Source organism: Sminthopsis crassicaudata, chromosome 1, assembly GCF_048593235.1.
Source record: "Sminthopsis crassicaudata isolate SCR6 chromosome 1, ASM4859323v1, whole genome shotgun sequence".
In the NCBI taxonomy this organism is placed as follows: Eukaryota; Metazoa; Chordata; class Mammalia; order Dasyuromorphia; family Dasyuridae; genus Sminthopsis; species Sminthopsis crassicaudata.
In genome coordinates this window covers 488,700,460-488,722,648 of record NC_133617.1, presented here as the reverse complement: position 1 = coordinate 488,722,648, position 22,189 = coordinate 488,700,460, and the positions used below count along the sequence as shown (strand labels likewise).

Sequence of the window (22,189 nt, the reverse complement as noted above, 5' to 3'; positions counted from 1 at the left end):
TAAAGCTTTTTATTTTCAAAACATATACATGGATAATTTTCGACACTCACCCTTGCAAAACCTTGTGTTCCAAATTTTTTCCCTTTCTTCCTCCCATCCCCTCCCCTAGATGGCAAGTAATCCAATATAAGTTAAACATGTGCAATTCTTCTATACATATTTCTACAATTATTATACAGCACAAGAAATATCAGATCAAAAAGGAAAATAAAGAGAAAGAAAACAAAATGCAAGCAAGCCACAACCAAAACAGTGAAAACACTGTGTTTTCATATACTCGGTTCCCACAGTCCTTTTTCTGGGTGTAGATGACTCTTCATCATAAGATCATTAGAACTGGCCTCAATCATCTCATTATTGAGAAAAATCATCAAAATTGATCATCTTATAATTTTGTTACCATGTACAATGATCCTCCGGGTTCTGCTCACTTCACTTAGCATTGTTTTTTTTTGTTTTGTTTTGTTTTTGTTTTTTTTAATAATAGCTTTTAATTTTTCCAAATATATGGCAAGATAGTTTTTAACATTCATCCTTGCAAAACCTATTCCAAATTTTTCTCCTTCCCTACCCTGCTCCCTTCCTCTAGACAGCAAGTAATTCAATATAGATTAAATGTGCATTTCTTCTAAAAATATTTCCACATTTCTAACCTCTGTTTTTGACCCGAACTGATTCACCTCTTCTTAGATAGCCTGGTGCCCACCCTCAGCACCGTATTGGTTGCCAGATTTAGCACATAGATTAGGTAAGTTTTATAATTGCAGCTGAAAAGTGGCATTTAGAAGTGTCAAGCAGTCCACCACTTTCAATCTCCCAAAGTGCAGAATTTTAGGCATGTATCACTTATGTCAGGCTTTCAATTCTCTCTGAAATTTTTTCAGATCCATTATATTCTCACTCCCTCCTTTCTCTTTTTACCCTTACCAACCATTCTACAACTTTTTTTTTTTTTTTTAATTAAGATTGTTACTTTTGGTATTTTTTGATAGGATAACATAGTTATTTGCTAAATTCCCTGAACCACACTGACAAAGCTCTTTATGCTTCTGGGAGTAATACATACTCCAGATGGGGAACTTTTGCTCTAGTAATAGCATATGACTGTAAATAAGCTGAAATGTCACAAACCTAGATATAGAACTAGAGCTGTGAATATCCTGATAATTTAACTTAATTTCTTGGGCATGCCTGATTTTTCATGAATTCATTCCTGGCAAAGGTGCTGAGCTGGTTTCTTCTCATTTTATAGATGATACAGACAGGATTAAGTGACAAACCCAGAATTATATGGCTAGTATCTTGAGGCCAGATTTGAACTCAAAAAGGTGAGTCTTCCTGACTCTAGGCCTGGCCCTCATATCCACTGAGCCATCTAGCTACCCTATCCTCATCATAGAGATGTGGATTTAGAGGCAGAAAGAACTAAGAGACACATGGAGTTCATCTCTTTCTTTAAACAGAACAGAAAATAGAGTAGTTAAGTGACTTGCTCAGGGTGACATAGCCAGTATCTAAATCAAGAATTGAAGCTTTCTGGATTTTTAAGTTCAGCATATAGATCTCTATGCTATAATGGTTCAAGGGCAAACCTTAGACCCAGTAAGTAACACAACCTTTTAGAAATTTCAACTGTTCTGAAAATCTTTAAATTGTATTAGCATGTTTTTAATATTGAATAAATAGAATGTACTTCTCTCTGATGATTCTTTGATTTTATAGACATTCAGATCACTATTATTTACAGTAATTCTGATAGTGTAGTACTATGGCTGGTATATAAGGAGAGATCTGGGAGTGATGCCATGAACTATCATAGAATTTGTTTGTTTATTTTTAAGAGATCTTTATCTGCTTCCTTTTTTGTCATCTGCCAATTTTTCTGACTAATCCACTTCTGTTCATATCTTTTGCAAATTCCTTTTCCATTTACCTAGAATTCCTCTATTTTCTGTTTGTTAGACATTTGTCTGTTTGTTTGGCATGTGTAGTTGATCTGTTCATTTACTAATCAATTATAAAATTTCTATGATCATTGCTTAGTTTAGTATGGTCTTGTATCAGCTAATTTGTTCCTAGTTTAGGTTCTCAAACAATATAAATAACCTTGTCTTTTTTTCCCTTAATTTTATATTTATTTTCATTTCCAATTTCTCATCCTTTCAATTTCAGTTCTCTGCCACCATAAAGAGAATTGATATATTTTTGTACATAAGTCCTTTTTCTTTAAAAAAAAAAAAAAAAATCTCCTTGAGGTATAGATGTAGAATTGTATTGTCTGGGTCAAAAGATGAAGTTCCAAATTGTTTCCAGAACAGTTGGACTAGTTCACAACTCTAGTAGCAGTGCATTAATGTACCTATTTTCCAACATCCCTTCCAGCATTTGTTAGTTTTCTTTTCTGTCATGTTAGCCAATCAGATAAAAGTGGGGTTGTGCCTCAAACTTGTTTGCATTGCTCTAAATATTAGTAATAGCTTTTAAAAAACATTACTTGATTGTAGCCTTGATTTCTTCTTCTGAAAACTGTTCATCTCCTTTGACCATTTATCTGTTGGGAAATGGCTCTTATTATTATCCCTCCCCCACCTTTTTTTTTGGCAAGGAAATTGGAGTTAAGTGACTTGTACAGGATCACACAACTGTGTTGTGTTTGAGGCTGGATTTGAGCAGGGCTCAATCATCATAGTGCCATCTTTCTGCCTGATGGGTCTTATTTCTAATTTCATTTAATTCCCTACATATTTGAGAAGTGAGACCTTTATGAAAGATTTGTTGTAAAAATAGTTTCCTAGTTTGGTTGCATTGGTTTTATTTGTGCAAAAACTTCTTAATCTTATTTAATTAAAATGATCGATTTTTCCTTTCACAAAAATTTCTTTCTTGTGTGGTCATGAATTTTCCCCCTAAGCATAGATCTTACAGGTAATTTCTTCTAATTTGCTTCTTATTTCACTCTTTATATCTAAATTATGTATCCATTTTGACCTTCATATATGGTACAAAGTATTAGTCTGTAATTAATTTATTCAAGATTACTTCCTAGTTTTCTTAACAGTTTTTATGAAATATTGAGTAATCTAACACTTGGGATTTTTGAGTTTATAAAATTTTGGTTACTGTGCTCATTTGCTTCTGTATACTATGTTCCTGGTCTGTTCCACTGCTCTACTCCTCTATTTCTTATCCAGTATTATTCAACTGTTTTGATGATTAATAGTAATAGTTTGAGATCTGATAGTGCTAGGTTCACTTCTCTTTTTAAAATTGGATACCTTGATATTCTTGACCTTTTGTTCCTCCAAATGAGTAATTTTTTCCCCCTAGCTCTATAAAGTAATTCTTTGGGTAGTTTGGCTGGTATTAATTAATAAGTAAATTAACTTAGCTAATATTGTGATTTTTATTATGTTGATTCAGCCTACCCATGATCAATGATTATTTCTCCAGTTATTTAAATCTGTATTTGTGTGAAAAGTGCTTTGTGATTGTGTTTAAACAGTTTCTTTTGTATGTCTTAATAGGTTCTCAAATACTTTATATGTATGCAATTATTTTAAATGGAATTTCTCTGGAATTTAAGTAGTTTTATTACTAATATGTAGAAATGGTGATAGTTTGTGTGGGTTTATAAGTTGTTAATTATTTCAACTAGTTTTTTTAATTCACTTTCTAAGGTTCTTTAAGTATGCCATTAGATCATCAGCAAAAAGTAATGATTTTGTATCCTTATTATGTATACTTATTCTTTCAATTTCTTGTTTTATTGCTATAGCTAGTGATAATGGAAATCATTGCTTCACCATGGATCTTATTGTAAAGGCTTCTGTTTTATCCCCATTACAGACAATGCTTGCTCTTGGTTATAAATAGATACTACTTAGCATTTTAAGAAAAGCTCTATTTATTCCTGTGTTTTCTAGTGTTTTTAATAGGAATGGATGTTTACATGTTGTCAAAATCTTTTCCTTCATCTATTGATATAATCATATAATTTTTGTTGTTTTTATTATATGTTTCCTAATATTGAATCAGCATTCTATTCTTGGCATTAATCCATTTGGCCACACAATATGATCTTGGGATATATTAGTGTAGTTTCCTTATTAATATTTTATTTAAAATTTTTATATCAGTATCACTAGGGAAATTGGTCTATAATTTTCTTTTATTTTTGTTCTCTCTGGTTTGGATATCAAAATATTTATGTTATAGGAATTTGGTGGGACCTCTTCTTTAATTATTTCTCCAAATAGATTGTATAGTATTAAATTGTTCTTTGTATATTTGATAGGATTCACTTGTAAATCCATTGGTCTTAGGTTTTTTTGTTTTGTTTTGTTTTTCCCAAGGGAACTTATTTATGACTTATTCGATTTTTTTTTCCTTCCCTAAGATGAGGTTTTATGGTAAGTACTTTATTTCCTCTTTTGTTAATTTGGAAAAAAAATTTTTTTTTTTTTTTGGTAAATGTTCATCCACTTCATTTAGATTGTCAGTTTTATTCTGGCCATAACGTCAGACAAAATAGTTTCTAATAACTTGATTTGATTTCATCTTTACATTTACCCTTTTACATTTGCTCTTTTTACTTTTGATACCAGTAATTTGATTTTCTTTTTTTTTTTAAATCAAATTAGCCAGTTTTTTAAAAAATTATTTTCTCCCTCATAAAACCAACTCTTAGTTTTATTTATTAATTCAGGTTTTAGTCTAAATTTTATTAAACTATTTTTTGATTGTCAAGATTCCTGTTTAGATGCTTAATTAGGAACACTAAATTTGTTGGTTTTCTAGTTTTTTTACTTTGAAGTCCAGTTTGTGGATCTGTTCTTTTTCTTTTTTATTCATGTAAACATTGTTAAAAGTTATTAAGTTGCCCCCTAAACATGTTTTTTTGAGTTGGCATATTTCCATATCATAAAATTTTCTCCAAAGTACTGTTTTAGTCTGTATCCCACATATTATGACATGTATCATTTTTCCATTACCTTTAATGAAATCATTAGTTGTTTCTATGATTTATATTTTGACCTACTCAATCTTTAGGATTAGATTTATTTCCTAATTAACTTTTAATCAAAGAGTAAATTTGATATTTCTCTTTTTCTTTTTTATGCCTAACATATAGTTAATTTTTATGAAGGTGCCATCTATCACTGAGAAATAGGTATGCAAGCACTTCTTTTTTCTTTTCTTTTCTTTTTTTTTTGCTTTATTGATCTTCATAAACAATGTGTTTTTTTACAAATTGATGATTTGCAACAAATATGCATTGAGCCATGTTATGTGTACACTTAGAGTCTGTTTATATTTAAGTAATCTTTGTAACATTTCAAACTTTTTCATTATTATTACTATTTTTTTGTTATAGTGGTCTGTGATCAATGATCTTTGATGTTACTATTATAATTATTTGAAGTTTCCATGAACTACATATTTCTTTTTTTTTTTTTTTTGCTGAGGCAATTGGGGTTAAATGACTTGCCCAGTGTCACACAGCCAGGAAGTGTTAAGTGTCTGAGGTCAAATTTGAATTCAGGCCTTCCTGACTTCAGGGCTGGTGCTTTATCTACTGTGCCACCTAGCTGCCCCAGAACTGCACATTTCTAAGATGAAGAACTTAATACATTTTGTGTGTGTTCTGACTCTTCCACCAGCCAGCTGCTCTCCCCATTCTCTACCTCTCTTTGGGCCTTCCTATTCCCTGAGACACAAAAATATTGAAATTAGGTCAATTAATAACTCTACAATAATCTCTAAGTGTTCAACAGTCAATCGATTTTGCAAACTTCATTTTTGTCATAGCCACCCCAACCTTCATCAACCACCATCCTGATAAGTCAGCAGCACTTGAGGAAACACTGAGGAAAGACTCTCCACCAGTGAAAAAGATTATGACTCATTGAAGGCTCAGATGATGGTTAGCAATTTTTTAAGCAATAAAGTATTTTTAAATTAAGGTATGTACATTGCTTTTTTTTTTTTTTTTTTTAAGAAATAATACTATTGTAGTTAATAGATTCACAATGTAGGGTCAAAGTAACTTATATATACTGGGAAACTAGAAATTTTGAGTGACGAATTTTATTGCAATGTGCGCTCTATTGCAGTATTCTAGAACCAAATTCTCAAGATCTCTGAGTTATGTTCGTACCCCTCTTATTTCCATTCAATATTCTATAGAGGTCTATTATGTTTTCTAAAATTCTATTCATCTCTTCAACTTTTAGTTTATTATATGATTAGATTTGTCAAAATCTAAAAGAAGTCGATTTGAGATCTTCCACCAGTATAATTTTACTGTTTCCCCCTATAACTCATCTAACTTTTCCTTCATAAATCTGGGTGTTTTGCCATTTGATGAGTGACACAGTAGATGGAGCACCAGGCCTGAAGTCAGGAAGATTCAAATCTGTTAAGATACTTATTAGCTGTATGATCCTGGGCAGGTCACTTAACCCTGTTTGCCTCAGTTTTCTCAGCTACAAAATGAGCTTGGAGGAAGAAATGGTAAACTATTAGTTTATCTTTGCCAAGAAAACTTGAGATAAGGGCTTTGAAGAATTGGACATGACTAAAACAACTGAACACCAACAGAATGCCATTGTGTGCATATAAATTCAATATTGATATTGATTCATTATCTATGGTACCTTTTAGCAAAATGTAGTTTCCCAGACTGTTTCCTTTAATTAGGTCTTTTTTTGCTTTTGTTTTTGCTTTAAGATCCTTGCCTTTTTAACTTAAAGCCAAAACGTAATAGAGCTCTACCCTTTAGTGTAACTCTGTGGCTCTTAACATATAACATATTGTTGATATTCTTGTTTCTATTTCAATCTGTTCTTCCATTTTATGGGTGAGTTCATCCTGCTCATAGTTATGATTTCTAAGTGAATATATCTCTTCATTCTAGTTTTATGGTTTATCCTTCTATTTTTTTTACCCTGTTCCCCTATCCTCAAAAGTGTTTTCATCTCTTGATTGATCAATGATCATTTCCTCCTTTAATTTACTCTCCCTCTTATTATCATGCCTTTCTCTTGTTCTTTTCTCTCTTACTTAAATTTCTATGTCTAATTATATGCATATGTTTATTTCTCTCAAAAATTCAGATAAGCGTTTCAAGTATTGCCTATTCCTCCCTCCCCATTTTTCCTCCAAGGTAGACACTTTTCTTTGTATCTTTATGTGAGATAATTTTGTTTCTTTCTTTCTCTTCCCTATTCTCTTAGTGCTTCCTGCTTTCTCAACTTTCCATTCTTCTTTTAAGATTATCCCAACATAATAGACTCTCACACTTAATGTCCTCATAAGTAGACTACTTCTAATTGCCATAATAATGATGTTCAAAGGGTTACAGGTTTTATCATCCTATATCAGAATGTAAACAGTCCCTTATGACTTCTTACTCGTGTTTATCTTTTAATGTTTGAGTCTTGTGTTTGAATGTCAAATTTTCTATTCAGTTCTGGCCTTTTTTTTTAAGAAAAAAATATTATAAATACTTCTAAATCCTTCATTTCATTAGATGTTTTTCCTTTCATCCTCTCCCTCCCCACCATGCTGAGTTTTGCTGGGTAGGTATTCTTGATTATAAATCTGTCTCCTTTGCCTTTTGGAATATCATATTCCAAGCCTTGATTGTAGGAGTTGCTAAATTTTGTCATTCTGACTGAAGTATTTGAATTCATTCTTTTTAGTTCCTTTCAGTAACTTTTCTATTTTTTTTCAGCTTTTAAAAAAAATTTGTTTTATTGCGTCTTGATGTTTATGGAATCATCAGCTTCTACTTGTTCAATTCTAAATCTTAAGAAATTATTTTATGGAAAATAGACCAAAAATTAATTGGAAATTAAATAAACTAATCCTAAAGAATGAGTGTGTGAAACAACAAAACTATAGAATCAATTGATAATTTCATCCAAGAGGATGACAATGAGGCAACATACCAAATTTATGGGATGCAGCCAAAACAAGTTTTTAGGGGAAAATTTGTATCTCTAGATGCTTACTTGAATAACATAGAGAAAAGGAAAAAAAATGAATTGCACATGCAACCAAAAAAGCTAGAAAAAGAACAAATTAAAAATCTCCAATTAAATACCAAATTTGAAATTCTGAAAATAAGGAGAGACTAATAAAATTAAAAATAAGAAAATTATTGAACTAATAAGCAAAATTAAGAGTTGGTTTTATGGGGAAAAAGATACAACAAAATAAACCTTTAATTTGATTAGAAAAAGGAAAGAAGAAAATCAAATTGCCAATATCAAAAATTAACTTGCCACCAATGAAGAGGAGATTAAAGCAATAAGGAGCTATTTTGCCCAACTGTATGCGAGTAAATCTGATAATCTAAGTGAAATGGTTGAATACTTACAAAAATATACATTGTCCAGAAATTATTTTTTTAGTGAGATTTTGTACTTCTTTTACCATTGGACCAAAGCTGATTCCTCCCCCTCCCCCAGGCAATTGGGGTTAAGTGACTTGCCCAGGGTCACACAGCTAAGAAGTGTTAAGTATCTGAGGTCATATTTGACCTCAGCCCTGACTTCAGGGCTGGTGCTCTATCTACTGCACCACCTAGCTGTCCCTTAGGCTCAAAATCTAGAGCTCTCTTTGACTCCCCTCTCTTCTGTCATATCCAAGCAATCATTATGTATTATTTCTTCTTTTTCCAGTCTCTCTTTAAATTAGTCCTTTCCTTTTCATTTGTAAAGTTATCACCCTAGTTCAGACCCTCATTAACTTTCTAATTTGGATTATTGTCCAATAATATCCTAACTGCCGGCTTAATTCCAGCCTTTTTTTCTGTTCTATTTATGCTGTAGACACTGCCAGATTAATCTTCCTAATGCTTAGTTTTTTGTCTTTTTACTGCTCAAGAGTCTTTGATAGCTTCTGAATGCCTACTGATCAAAATTAAAAGTTTTAGCTTAGATTTTAAGGTCCTTCACAATCCAGCTACAACCTAGTTTTCTAACTCTTTTCATAATAAATACTCCTTTCTTAATATTCATAATATTTCAGCCAAACTGGATTATATTCACCTCAAGCAAAATCTGGACTTTCTTGCTTCTTTTCCTCTGCTTTTATCATTCTAATTAGATTCCTTCCCCATTAATCTCTTTTGAAATTTTACCCATCCATCAAGCTCAAATTATCTTTAAATGTTTTTAAGATAATACCAGCCAGAAGTAATCTCTCTCTATTCTGACCTCCCATAGTACTTTGTGTTTCACCTAAAGCATTTAACACGTTCTATATATGTATCATAATAATTTCTGGACATATCTTCTCTGCTAAATTATGAATACCTTTAAGACAGTTATTCCATACTATTTTATTCTCCCTCAGACTTTCTACATGAGAGATCCTCAGTAAATGTGTACTAAATTTGTTGAATTTAATGGATCAGTTCTTTTAATAGTAGTGTTTTGTTTCAAGTCCTGTACCACATTTACTCAACAAATCTTATTGAACACTTTCTCTGTACTAGGTAAGGGAGCCATGGTACATAGAACCACGATACAAAGAACATGGTCTTAGCTTTGAAGGAGTTTACAAAGTAGATGAAGAGACAGAGAGAAAAAAAAAAAAAAAAACAACACATGAGAATATGACAATATAAGGCAATACAAGATAAATATCAAATAGTATAGACACATATGACAATGGCTCCAGAGAACAAAAGTTATTCTAGGTCGAGTTTGCTCAAGAGAGGTTTCACAGAAGAGGGCTTTGGAAAATGGGTAAAATTTAAACAGGGACAAAATCAGGGAAATTCTTGTGAGGGACAGACAGAGAATGGTATAACCAAAAGTATGCAATTGGGAAATCACAAGGAGTGAATTCAAAGATGGTGATTTAGAGCAGTCTGATATGACCAGAGGTTTGTATTGAGGAAAGGTGGTCTCTCATCATTACAATTTACTTCAATATAACTGCCAAATTGATACACACATAAGTCAAATACTTCCATATCACTCATTGTTTAAAAAGCATCAGTGGTTCTCTTTTACTTTTAAGATAAACTATAAACTCTTCTATTTGGCAGATGGATGCTAGGAATCTTGCATCTTTGAAAGTTGCTTGGGGAAGGGGCAGGGAAGTATCCCTTTTCTGAGTAATTCGATGATGAAAAAGGAAAAATGGAAGGGGGATATGATATTGGGGGAAGATAATGAAACTGGTTTTGGGCATTTTTATTTTTAAAAGAATAATTTATTGATACTGATCCTGTGTAGAAGGGAAGTTATAAGAGATGATGAAATGGATGGCAAGGCCGAAGAGCCCTCGAATCAAGAAAAAACTTATTTTTAATGAGGACAGCAAAGGCAAGTCAGAGAAAGGGATTGGAAGAGGGGGTACAGGAATGAATGACTCTTTACCCAGTATAGTGCTCCCTTACCTGCTGAACCTGTAGAGGGCGATCTCTGCAGGACTCTGCTGACCCTATCTTTCCAGGAAAAATACTTGGGATACACAACAATCATCTTAATCTTAACGATATCCAGGAATGGGGGAAAACACAGACCTGAAATGAAATAACATTTTTTTTTTTTTTTCCAAACTAGGCCAAGGAGAGGCGTAGACCAGGAAAGAGAGCAGAAAGCAATAAGTAGAAAAGTCAGGGAACTCTTGCAGAGTATATTGCTTTTTTCCTGGGAGTTGTTGACAATTTGTACTTATTTGGGTCTAGTTCTGGTCCCTTCTAGGGCTTGTCTTAATACTCCAAACCATGCCCAGATTTCTCTGTTTCCTATGCAAGCTCGGTTCTACTTTCAAACCCTCACCTTTCTCATTTCAATTCACTTACAGCTTGGAATGAGAGGAGACAGGAAACTGGAAACAGTACGTCCTAGCTACACGGGAAATCTCAAGGGGGCGGGAGAGGAAGGGAACTCAGAAACCCTGGAGTCTGGGACAGAGACAGGAAGTGCCTCTCTAGGAGCCAAGGTTTCTGTCATCTCAGTGGGAATAACCCTTTACTTACCACTTGCCAAAGTGATAATTATGAATTTAAGCTAAAAGTGGTTTTCACTTCTCACATGAGCATAAATATATTTTGACTTCTTTAAAAAGAAAAGCTGGGAAATAGAGTGGCCTGATATATCAAATTGAAAAAAGGATACCCTATAAAAACATTTTTAAAAAAAGCTCCCTCATAAAAACATTTTAAAATTGCAAAAAAATACAGAAATTAATGACTAGAATTGACATGACGCTGAGGGGTCTGTATATAATGTTAAACAACAGAATAAATGTCTTACAAAGAACAGTGTCATTAATTATATATGCCCAATCTTGCCCTAAAAAGGAACTCTGTGGTCCAAAAGAGCCAAAAGAAAAAATCCAAAGACGTACAGGCATTGTGTCATATGCTTGAATTTTTTTTTTAAATGCAAAATCTTCTAGTTTTGCCATTTTTCCTATATATTATTGTTTTCCAAGTAAGGGCAGCTGTTCTCAGTGCCTATGAGGTTTTGGGCTCTTTTGATTTTGATGTGCTAATTAGGCTTTTAGGATCTAGGATCACAGTGGTTATTTTTTTCTCCATCCCCACCCCTTTTCAAGTATAAATTGGGTATATATTTGATGGATTGTAGATATCTAGCCAACTGGGCCCAGAGTTGAATAGGAAGAAGGTAAATTCAATTGTATTCCAGAAATTGCAGAGAGTTTACAATAATGTCAAAATTTGTCTAGTCAGATCTAAAAAGCATTTTCTAAGCACCTACCATGTGTAACACACTGCTAGGCACTGGGAATGCTAATACAAAATGAAAACTGATTCTTGCTTTCTGTGACCTTTCATTCTACAAAGTATAAACTGATAAATACAGTGTACATGAGCATTTGAGGAGGTGGGAAAGAGCACCAATATGGGAATCAAGAATGTTTTCTTATAGGAAGTAACATGTGAATTGAGCTTTGAGCTTTGAAGGAAGCTAGGGAAGAGAGGCCAGAATGCTTTCTAGGTATTTGGGAAAGTCTTTGAAAAGATCAGAAATAGAAAGTCAGGGATGGAGAATATTAAGTAGATATATTGGTTAGAACTTAGTTTTTTTTTTTTTTTTTTTTTTTTTTTAAGGGTGTAATGTACAAGAAGCCTGGGGATAATATCAGTAAGTTTGGACAGCTGTCCAGATTGTGAAGAACTTTGCCAGTTTGTATTTTATCATAGAGGCAAGAACCATTAAAAGCTCTTGTACTGAGAATACTTTTGAAAGGTCATTTTCCAATTCTTCGGAGGTGGGTTATAGAGAGGAAAGACTAGAAGCTGTTATAGGAGTTCAGGTAAGAAGTGAGAATCCAGGGAATGGTATAGTAGAAGGGAACATACTTGGAGGGCTCTTTTGGTCATAGAGCTGACAAGCCATGGGAACTGATTGAGTGGAGGTGGAGAGAATGAAGGAGAGACAGTAGTCAATGACAACCTAGAAGTAGCAAACCTGGCCTCTGGAAAGGTAATGGTGCTTTTAATATACAGATAAGGATGTTTTAAAGATGGGATAGAAGATCATGATATCCATTGAGTTTGAGGTGCTGATGTGACCTCCAAGTGGAAATGGGATATAAGATTGGAGGGTATATGAAGTGTTGTGTGAGGACTTGCCAAACCCTTTTCAGGGTTACTCATCTACTTTTGGTGTCCATGTGGCATTTTCAACTCTCACCTGTGGACAATCACATCCCAGCAAACAGTCTTAGCAGAGGGGCTAAATCAGGTTGAAAGTAACCTCAAACTCTTCAGTGAATAAGAGGAGCATGTACCTCTGGCAGAATGGTCAGATGAGAGCAGTTTGTTCTAGTGACTTTCAGGTACTATTATGGAGCATTTAAAGCTTGGTCAGAAGTTAAAAACACCAATATCATCCATTGCATCCTGGGCCATGGCCAGTCATCTTTTATCTTGTCCCCGGATTTTGATGTGTCTGGAAGAAAGGATGAGATTTTGTCCAACTCTCCCTCATCTAAATCCATTTCACACATAAGTTCTCTTCAGTTCACACATTGGTCCTCTTCAAAAATGATCAACAAGAGACAGGTAGGTGCCTCAGTGGATAGCCCTGAAGTCAGGGGGACCTGAGTTCAAATTGGCCTCAGACACTTAACACTTCTAGCTGTGTGACCTGGGCAAGTCACTTAACCCCAATTGCCTCAGCTTAAAAAAGAAAAAAAAAAAGGAAAGATGGACAAGAAGAAGATTAGGATCTGGAAGATAATGATCCTAACAAATTAGAAGAAATCTTTTTTATTTTTAAAAATAAGATTATTAATTTTTGACATTCTTTTATTTATATTTGAGTTCTAAAATCTCTCCTTCCTTTCTGTCCCTCCTCTACCCACTAAGAAGTCAAGCAAAATAATATCAATTATACATATGAAATCATGCAAAACTACTTGTATATTAGCTATATTGCAAAAAAAGGCCAAAAAAATCAAGAGAGCAAGAAAATAATACTTGTTTGTACTCTTGAGTCCATCAATTCTGTTTTTGGAAGTGAATAGCATTTTTTGTTGTGAGTCTTTAGAATTATCTTGACCAGAGTAGTCGTTTTTCACAGTTGATCATTATTACAACATTGCTGTTACTGTGCACAATGATGGTGCTACTTCTTTTCTTTGCCAAGACAAAAGTCTTGACCAATGTGATTTTTCTGAAACCATCCCTTTTGTCATTTCCTTTAGCACATCTAGTGCTCTATCAAAATTGTATGTCAACAACTTGCTCAACTGTTCCCCTGTTGATTTCCAATTCTTAGCTACCACAAAAATAGTTACTATATCCTTATACACATAGGGTGTGTGTGTGTGTGTGTGTGTGTGTGTGTGTGTGTGTGTGTGTGTGTGTGTGTATATATATATATATATATGTATATATATATAAGTTCTTTTCCCTTTTCTTTGATTTCTTTGGGATACAGACCTAATATGTAGTAATGTTGGGTCAAAAGGAATGGTTCCAAATTGTTCTCCAGAATGGTTGGACTAGTTTACAACTCCAGCAGCAGTTCATTAGTGCACCATTTTTTCCATTTTCTCCAATGTTTGTCACTTCTAAGTGGTTGTGAGGTGATACCTCCGAGTGGTTTATATTTTCACTTCTCTAATAAACAGTGATTTAAGAGTATTCTTTCTATGACTTCTGAAAACTTAACTGTTCCATGTCCTAAGAACAATTTACCAAACTGAATGAATGGGTTGGAAATCTTTTTTTTTTTTTTTTAAGATAATCCTATATGATAAAAACAAGAGCTCAACAGCATTTCAGTATTGGCAAAGGGATTGTTTTTGTGTTTTGGTTGTATTTGACTTTTCATGACCCTATTTGGGGGTTTTCTTGGCAAAGATACTGGAATGATTTGTCATTTACTTTTCTCCATTTTACACATGAGGAACTGGAACAAAGAGGATTAAATGACTTGCTCAGGGTCACATAATCTGAGACTGGATTTGAACTCATAAAAATGAATCTTCCTGTTTCTAAGCCTGGAGCTCCAGCCACTGTATTACCTAGCTGCCTCAAGGGAAAGGAGATACAGGAGTTTTTATTTAAACTCAATATAAGTGTAACAAAAGGTCCCTGAAGTACTTTTGAGAAATTTAGATTTAAGACCCCACTATTTTCCCTGATCTGGTATGGGGTGAAACATTTAGTTAGGAATAGGAACGAGTACTAGACTTCCACCAATGTACCTTCTCTGCAACTGACAGTCTTTGAAGTTTGCATTAAGTGACTTGAACAAGGTTTCAATACCCATTGTGTGTCAGATGAAGTTTGAATCCAGGTCTTCTCAACTCCAAGGCTAGGTCTCTGATCCCTAATTTCTGTTGTTGCCATCACAAAGTTGTAGCCATCTCCAATCTCCTTCACCTCAGAGCAAGAAAGAGACAGAATTAATAGTAGGGCTATCCTCTCTATATGTTGGCTCCAGGTGAGAGAAGAAAAGGCCTGATGCCTCTGCCCCTCCCCCTGTAAACCCACAGCAGCTTCACTTTCTCCAATGCCAGCCTTACCAGAAAAATGAAATGTTTTCGCCAGTTCCTTTTGAATGTTTTCCTAGTTCTGGCTCCATTGTCAATCAAAACGACTGCTACATACAGAATTTCCCCATATATTCCAAAGACCATGTGGAGATTATATCCTATTCTCCTGGTTATTCACATAAGAATGATAGGATATCCTCCCACTCTTACCTGTTTATGTCTCTTAGAGCAGAATGACATTCTGTTGAGGATCCTGTTGTAGGCTGGGGGTCTGATGCCTGTGAGTTCTGGGATCTTCTAGGTTCTGCCAAAATTCCTAGATTCCTGAATGCCAGAATCCCTAGGTTTAGCAGGGACTGTTCTACATGCTTTTGCCCTCTCAACCTTTATCAAAGCCATCTCATGTGTGTACATGAGCACCTGTAGCAGGCTTATTTTTTAAACTCTCCTCCCCACCAATGTTCTCATCTGGTAATTCTGGGTCCAGGTAGTTTCTCCCATTGACCAATATTTCCTGGACTCCAGGGGAATCCTAGGAAATGAAGTCTGAGCACTTAAGTCCTCAGCTATGTTCCTGTGTCAGGAATTTTTATATCATAGATTTGATAGAGTAATTAATTGAAAAGATAAAATATGAAGAGTTTATTGATATATGGTAATGAGAGCATTGGAATAGGTGTTGGGAATTAGGAATCTAAGTTCTGCCACTATATCTCTGTGATCCATTGCAAATCACTTAATCTTTTTGATCTTGGCCCATTGAGATAAAGTAAAATCTCAGGTCCTTTTTAGTTAAAATTTCTGTGATCCCATAATATTTCATAATATTCCATATATTTCATAAAATATAGTAACTTATCTCTGTAACATTCTACATGCCGCAAGAGAAAGAAGGCTTAAGAAAGGGCTGACTGCTTTGTACAGACATAGCACATAGTTAATGGAGGATCCATAGTCTTTAAAGAGCTTACATCCTCAAGAAAAAAAAAAAAGAAAAATGTCATGAAACCAGTAAAATGGATTAAATGCTTGTGGCAAGAAAGCTTTCTGAAGGACATGAAATAGACTTTAAAACAGTAGTCAAATCAAACCTGCAGCCATAACACTCCCAATGTAGCCTGAACCAGATTAAAACATAATTGGGAAATATTTAACAAAATAAATAAAATACAGTAATACACAGATAATAATCTTTCTAAAAACTGTCAATATGTACCCCCAGGGATTCTTATATCCAGAATGGTGATCCCTATTGCTCTTTGAATTTAACACTGCTGCTTTAAAGGGTAGGTAGAATTTGAATAGTCTCCAAAAAAAATATATATATATATATATATGTGTGTGTGTGTGTGTGTGTGTGTATGAAATAATAGCTTTTCATTTTTCAAAATAGATGTAAAGATAGTTTTCAACATTCACCCTTGCAAAACCTTATGTTCCAATTTTTCTCCCTCTCTCCCCACTTCCACCCTTCCCTACATAGCAAGTAATCCAATATAGGTTAAATATATGCATTTTTTCCTAAACATATTTCCACATTTGTCATGCTGGGAAAATATTGAAAATAAATCCACTGAGGCAAAAATGAACCTTGAGTGAGGCTAATGAGGAACTATATGTTACCAACATTGAATAGGTGTACTGGGAATTAATGGAAAAGAAAAATGTAAAGATAATCAGGTCTCGGTGTACAAAGGGCCTTTGAATCTGAAGGGGCAAGCAATAAGAAAACACTATAGGCTTTTGAACAGATGGATAACATGAAGAAAATAGTGTTTAGAAAAGTAGTTTAGGAGCTATGTTGACTGAAAAGGAGAGGCTAGAAATAGAAAGACTACTTGAAAAGATGTTATAGTAATCCATTCGAGTTGCTGGAATTGGAAGCAGGAATGAGAATAGAAAATGGGTGAATCCAAGAGAACATTCAAAGGAAGGAATTGGTGATTGTGAATGGTAGAAAGTAGCAGATGAAGGAGAGAAAGTTTTTATTCTGGGAGTATGGAATAATCACAACTATTACAGCGATTTGCCTATAATATATTCAGATCTTTGACAAAAGTACCTAAAAATTGATACATTTATCAAACATGAGATCTTTAGGAAAGGTGATCTAGTTTACTGGGAAAGGTGATGCTCTTGCCCTACATGTGCTCTTTATCCTCTCTTTTCCCATCTTCTCCAATACCTTGCAATCTCAGTCTTCTCTTTCCCCTTCTAATCTTTGCTTTCTTCCCATTTATTGATTTCCTTCCTATTTTCTTCAAACATGTGAAATGAAGTTACTCCACCCTTACTCTCTTAAGGTCCAGGACAATCAAATCAATCAGCTCCTCATAGTCCTAGAGCACCCTGAATACATGTGACATACTCCCTCCTCACTTATATATTATAGAATCCTTTTCTTTTAAGACACAGTTCAAGTACCATCTTCCTAATTAAACCTTTCCTAGCTCTTCCCCTACCAAATGCAAGTGACTTTTCTTCCAAACTACTCTGTATTTAATTAATATTTATTCTATATATACTTGCTGTGTCCTTCATTAAAAGGTAAGTCTTTTGAATAGGGATGGTTTCATTCTTCATATCTTTATCTCTAGATCACAATGACTAGTAGATAGTAGATGTTTACCCAATATTTGTTGATTAATTAATGATGAAGTCAGATTGGGACAAATCAAGATACAGATAACAAGAAGGTATTTATAGGAGAAGACATCCAGTGTCATGCTGATGGTTGGAAATATGAGTACATGGGGCATGCACAAATTTCCATGACTTGAAACAGTTGGAAAATTCCTTCTGTAGGCACTAAGGGGCCATTAAAGGTTTCTGAATACAAGAATGACCCTATGGAAATATTGTTTTAGGAAATTTTAACGTAGCGTAGATATAGGATATTGGAGCAGGGAGAACTGATAGGAGGAAGAGACAGACATCAACAGTATAGGTAAGAGATAAAGAGCCTATAAACTAGAATTGCAGAATCTCAATTGTATTAGACCTTACAAGTCATGAAGACAATTTCCTATCCCATGTAAGCGATCCCCTTTATAGCACAATGACAGATGAGCCTTAGAAAGTTATATTTAAAAGGGCAGCTAGATGATTCAGTGGTTTAGCCCTGAAGTCAGGAGGACCTGAGATCAAATCCAGACTCAGACTAACTTAATACTGCCTAGCTGTATGACCCTGGACAAGTCACTTAATCCCAACTGCCTCAGCAAAGATAAATAAGTAAATAAAATATAAATCCCCTCTCCGCCCCAGGCTGGGGTTAAGTGACTTGCCCAGGGTCACACAGCTAGGAAGTGTTAAGTGTCTGAGACCACATTTGAAGTCGGGTCCTCCTGAATTCAAGGCTGATGCTCTATCCATTGCGCCACCTAGCTGCCCCCTAAATATTTTTTAAAAAAGAAAGATATTTAAAAGATTGGACTTAGAAAGAAAAAGGTAGATTCAAGAAACTTTATGAAAGAAGAATCCATGGCACTAATAAGAAGATTGAGAGGAGGAAAGAATAAAGCAAGAAAAGATCATTGTCTTTAGGGGACTAGGAGGATAATGATACCAATCAAAGAAAGAGAGAAATCAAGAGGAGGCTTAATCTCAGGAAAAGTAAGAGTGGAAGGCTAACACAAGTGATTACCATTTCCTAGAAGTGGCACCCTCAGCCTTTATTATTTATTAGCACATTACGTTTTGGCCGTTAAGATATATTTTTGGACAATGGCAATGGTATTAGGAGATCACCCACATCCTGCTAGATCATAGAAGAGTTATAATAGTTGCTCCACTAAGACAGCTGAGCCACCCAACCAAAAATTTACCAAGAATCTTTATGTAAGCAGAGTGAAGAAGAAGAAAAAATATTCTTGAAAGAGAAGACCAAAATAAAAATAGCTGATAATTATTTATTTTTATGTCTGCTATCTCTTTTAATCTTCATAATATTTCTTTGAGGTAGGTGGTATATTATCCTCATTTTATTGAGAAACTGAAGATCAGGAAAATAAATCATGTGTCCAAGGCACACAAACTCAGTTTTTCTGATCCTGAATCAGTGCTCTGTTTCCTACACTAGGCTTCAGTGAATAGAGATTGTAGGAAAATATAAGAAGGATGAGTGGAGCTGTTTAAAAGCAAAGACTATTTTTGTCCATATAACTCAGGGATTCCTGAGTGTCCTGCTGCCCTTTAGAAAGTAAATTCATAGGATCCTATGTGTTAGGAGAGTGGGGAGAAATAGTATTTAGAAATGAGGTGATATGAAAAGAAAAGATTTAAAAAGTAAAAAACTTGTGTATTGCTGCCTCAGCCATCTAATTAGTCAGAAGACAATGATACTAAAAGTATCATTGAGGGCTCATTCTTTCAGGAATATAACTTCTTTTGAGGTGTGAGTTTCTGGGGTACAGACAAAACATGATGTATAAAAATGTTTTGAAAGAATTAGACAGTAGAAATGGTGCATTACTGGAGGAGCTGAACCCCAAAACTCCTCCTAAAATTCATCAAGTGCTCATTTATTTATATTATCAAATCTTTTCATATTTCTTAAGCATTTAATTTGAACAAGTATTTAATATTTAGGATCTCCTTCTACACTATCCTTTACCTTTTGCTTCCTGGTCCCTGTATCAACGGTCAGTCCTATGTTCCCTTCTGATAAATATTAGCATTTTTACCGTCTGCTCTTAGCTCCAGCTCAGTCGATCCATATCCTTCTCCATGTTTGGACCCAGAACAGAGATAGACTACTGCTGACACATCTCCAGGAAAATCAGCACAGATGGATCAGATAGCCAGTTTTCTGAAAAATGTTGCAATGCCCTACTTAGAAATGAGAAGAATTGAATCTGGAACTGTTTTCAAGTGTTTGAGTTTCTCCCTAAGCTCCGCTTCCTGCCTCTAAAGTCCTCATGATCTTGCCTCCCAACCTCTCTTTTCTTTGAATGTAAGAGTGAGTACCGATTCTCAGCCCCTTGACTTCCACCATTCCCCTCTTTTCTGATACTGTGGGCAGTGAAGGGTTAAATCCCATAGAGCTGGCGCTCTGACTCCAGGCTAGAGGGGCCCGGGAAGCTGGGGTCACTTCCTGCTCCGTCCCAGTCACCCTGAACTGGTCCCGGGTCCTCAGACTGGGATCGCCCCCTGAGAAGGACCCCAGAGTCCTCAGCATCTAGCCAAAACCCCAAGGCAGGATATATAAGGGGTTAAGTCCCCTGGGGCTGTATCCTGCCTTTCAGCTTTTCCCAGCCCCCAGAGCCGTGAGTCGGGGACACCTGGGTTCTTGGGAAGTGGGGGCGGTGGAGAGGGGCCTGAGTGGCCTGAGGGGTAAAGACAAAGAACCTAGGAGGACTGGAAAGCCGGACACCTGGGTTCTGAAAGCTGTTTCCTCTCCTCATCCTGTTCCCCAGGGTGGGGGGCGGGGGCTGTTAGGGTGGAGGGAAAGAGGGAGAGTGCTAGAGGATTCTGGGTAGGAAGAGGGGGTCTAGGCTGATGGGGAGGACTAGAGGCTTGAGCATTCTGGGAAAATGGAATTAAACCTAAAGAGGGGGTACAGGGCAGGATCTCTTTAGTGCTTCAATTCTGAAAGGAGACCTGGGTTCTGAGGAGGGAGCAAGGACTACTGGTGGCGTCAGGAGCTGTGTGTGGTTGTAGATTGGAAGATTTATTAGAAAATAATTGGGTTGGGGGGCGGGCGGGCAGGGTATAGAACTCCTGAGTTCTGGTGCAAGAGTCATGTGCATTGGAATGAGTCAGGGCCTGGAGGTTAGGGTGGCTGAATTTTCCTCTCTCTGTCCCTTTTTTCAGGGTGACCCTGAGGATGATTCTTTCTCCTCTTGATGTTTATTTCCTCACCTCCTTCATTTTGGGACTTCCTTAGATCTTTTAAGGGAGAAATAAAAAACTTTTGAGTGCTTTGGTCATCCTCCTCCTCCTTTTTTTGTTCTTTGGGGCTTTTTAAAAATCATTTTCTTCCTTAGGTGGGCCTGGTGATTGCCCTGAGTCACCCTGACTCATTACTTAAGCCCAATGCTGCTTTTTACTAATTCTTTCTTTTCCTCACTAGATCACTAAGTTTGATAATTCCAGTTCACATATATGTCTATACATACATACTTATAGATCTCCTCCTGGACTTATAGTCCATCCTTTGTATACATATGGAAGGAACTCTTCCCACTTCTCCCCAGACCTTGTACGCATCAAGGCAATTAGAAAATCTTCTCTCCCCAGGTCTGTAGAATGAAAGTATTGAGGAGAGGATAGTAAGGAGTTATCTTGTCTCTTCTCCTGTCTTCAGATGGGATTATCCTTTCCCAAGCATCCATTAGTTGGAAGCTTTTCTTAATATAAGAAAAAAAAATCTTGAGGGATAAAAAATTGCTTCTGAAACCTAACCTTCTACTGTCCTTTGTAATATTTCCCTTGCAGTCTGCCCTTTGTGGAGAAGAGAAAAAAAAGATAGAATATAGTCAATATAGTCCTCTTCTTTTCCTCTTTAATCTCTCAACTCTTTTTTTCATCACCATTTCTCTTTTATGGACTTCCTAAGATTTCCTCTTTCCATGCAAGCACAAGAACATGTATATAACATATCCTATACCCAGGGGTATGCTGGTAAAAGTTTAACAACTGGCTGGGAGGGCATTTATGCATGACATACTTTTAAATTTAATCTGCACTATTAACATTTTCTCCATCACTTAAGTAAGTCTAGACAACAAAACAATTAGTCCTGATTGGAAGCATATGCTAATTTCTGAGGTACCAGTGGTTACAGTCAAAATGTAATAATCAGTATAGCTAATAGGAACTGGCTGCAACATGCCACTGACTTTGCCTATCATTTTCTTCCCCAAAATTACCTTTACCATTTTTATAGCTTGTTTTTCCATTCTTATATGTAGCCAGCAGCATTTATTTTTTAGTTACAGTTGGCTATCTCTGTCTTTGGAGCCATACTCCCTTTGATCCTTTTTTGCAATCTTCATATAAAATCTTTCTAGCTGGTAGTGTCTTGCTCCCTAAGTATCATTTGTAGAGCCAGCATCACACTTTTTTGGTCTCAGAAAAAAAAAATCTTGAGAAGGAATATGAAGCTGTGAAAAGACAGGTGGAAGTTACCTAATTTTTATCTTGGTTCTGATTCTTCATATAATTTAATCCTATTTTGGAGCAGAAA

The 22,189-nt window shown here is 35.3% G+C and overlaps 1 protein-coding gene and 1 long non-coding RNA gene across 10 annotated transcripts in view; one reads left to right on the top strand and one right to left on the bottom strand.

The window, feature by feature from the left end:
* ZNF629 (zinc finger protein 629) overlaps positions 1 to 22,189 on the top strand; it is a 33,132-nt gene that overhangs the window by 5,715 nt on the left and 5,228 nt on the right. For 3 of the 6 annotated variants that reach the window (XM_074281352.1, XM_074281355.1, XM_074281354.1), the window contains exon 3: positions 5,809 to 5,963. The exons of 1 other annotated variant lie outside the window; for it this stretch is intronic. The gene's annotated coding sequence lies outside the window, so the exon portion shown is untranslated. Of the gene's footprint in view, positions 1 to 5,808; positions 5,964 to 20,080; positions 20,268 to 22,189 lie in introns of those variants that run through there. 2 more of the 6 variants (XM_074281356.1, XM_074281351.1) reach the window with 2 other exon arrangements.
* Positions 4,586 to 20,103, bottom strand: LOC141550568 (uncharacterized). Of its 4 annotated transcripts, XR_012484623.1 has the most exons (4): positions 19,686 to 20,103; positions 15,211 to 15,324; positions 14,771 to 14,887; positions 4,586 to 12,944 (listed from the first exon to the last, which is right to left on the bottom strand). It is a non-coding gene; the product is annotated as an uncharacterized LOC141550568 (long non-coding RNA). The 4 variants fall into 4 exon arrangements; XR_012484625.1 differs by lacking the exon at positions 15,211 to 15,324 and having other exon boundaries at positions 14,710 to 14,887; XR_012484624.1 differs by lacking the exon at positions 19,686 to 20,103 and having other exon boundaries at positions 14,710 to 14,887; positions 15,211 to 15,931.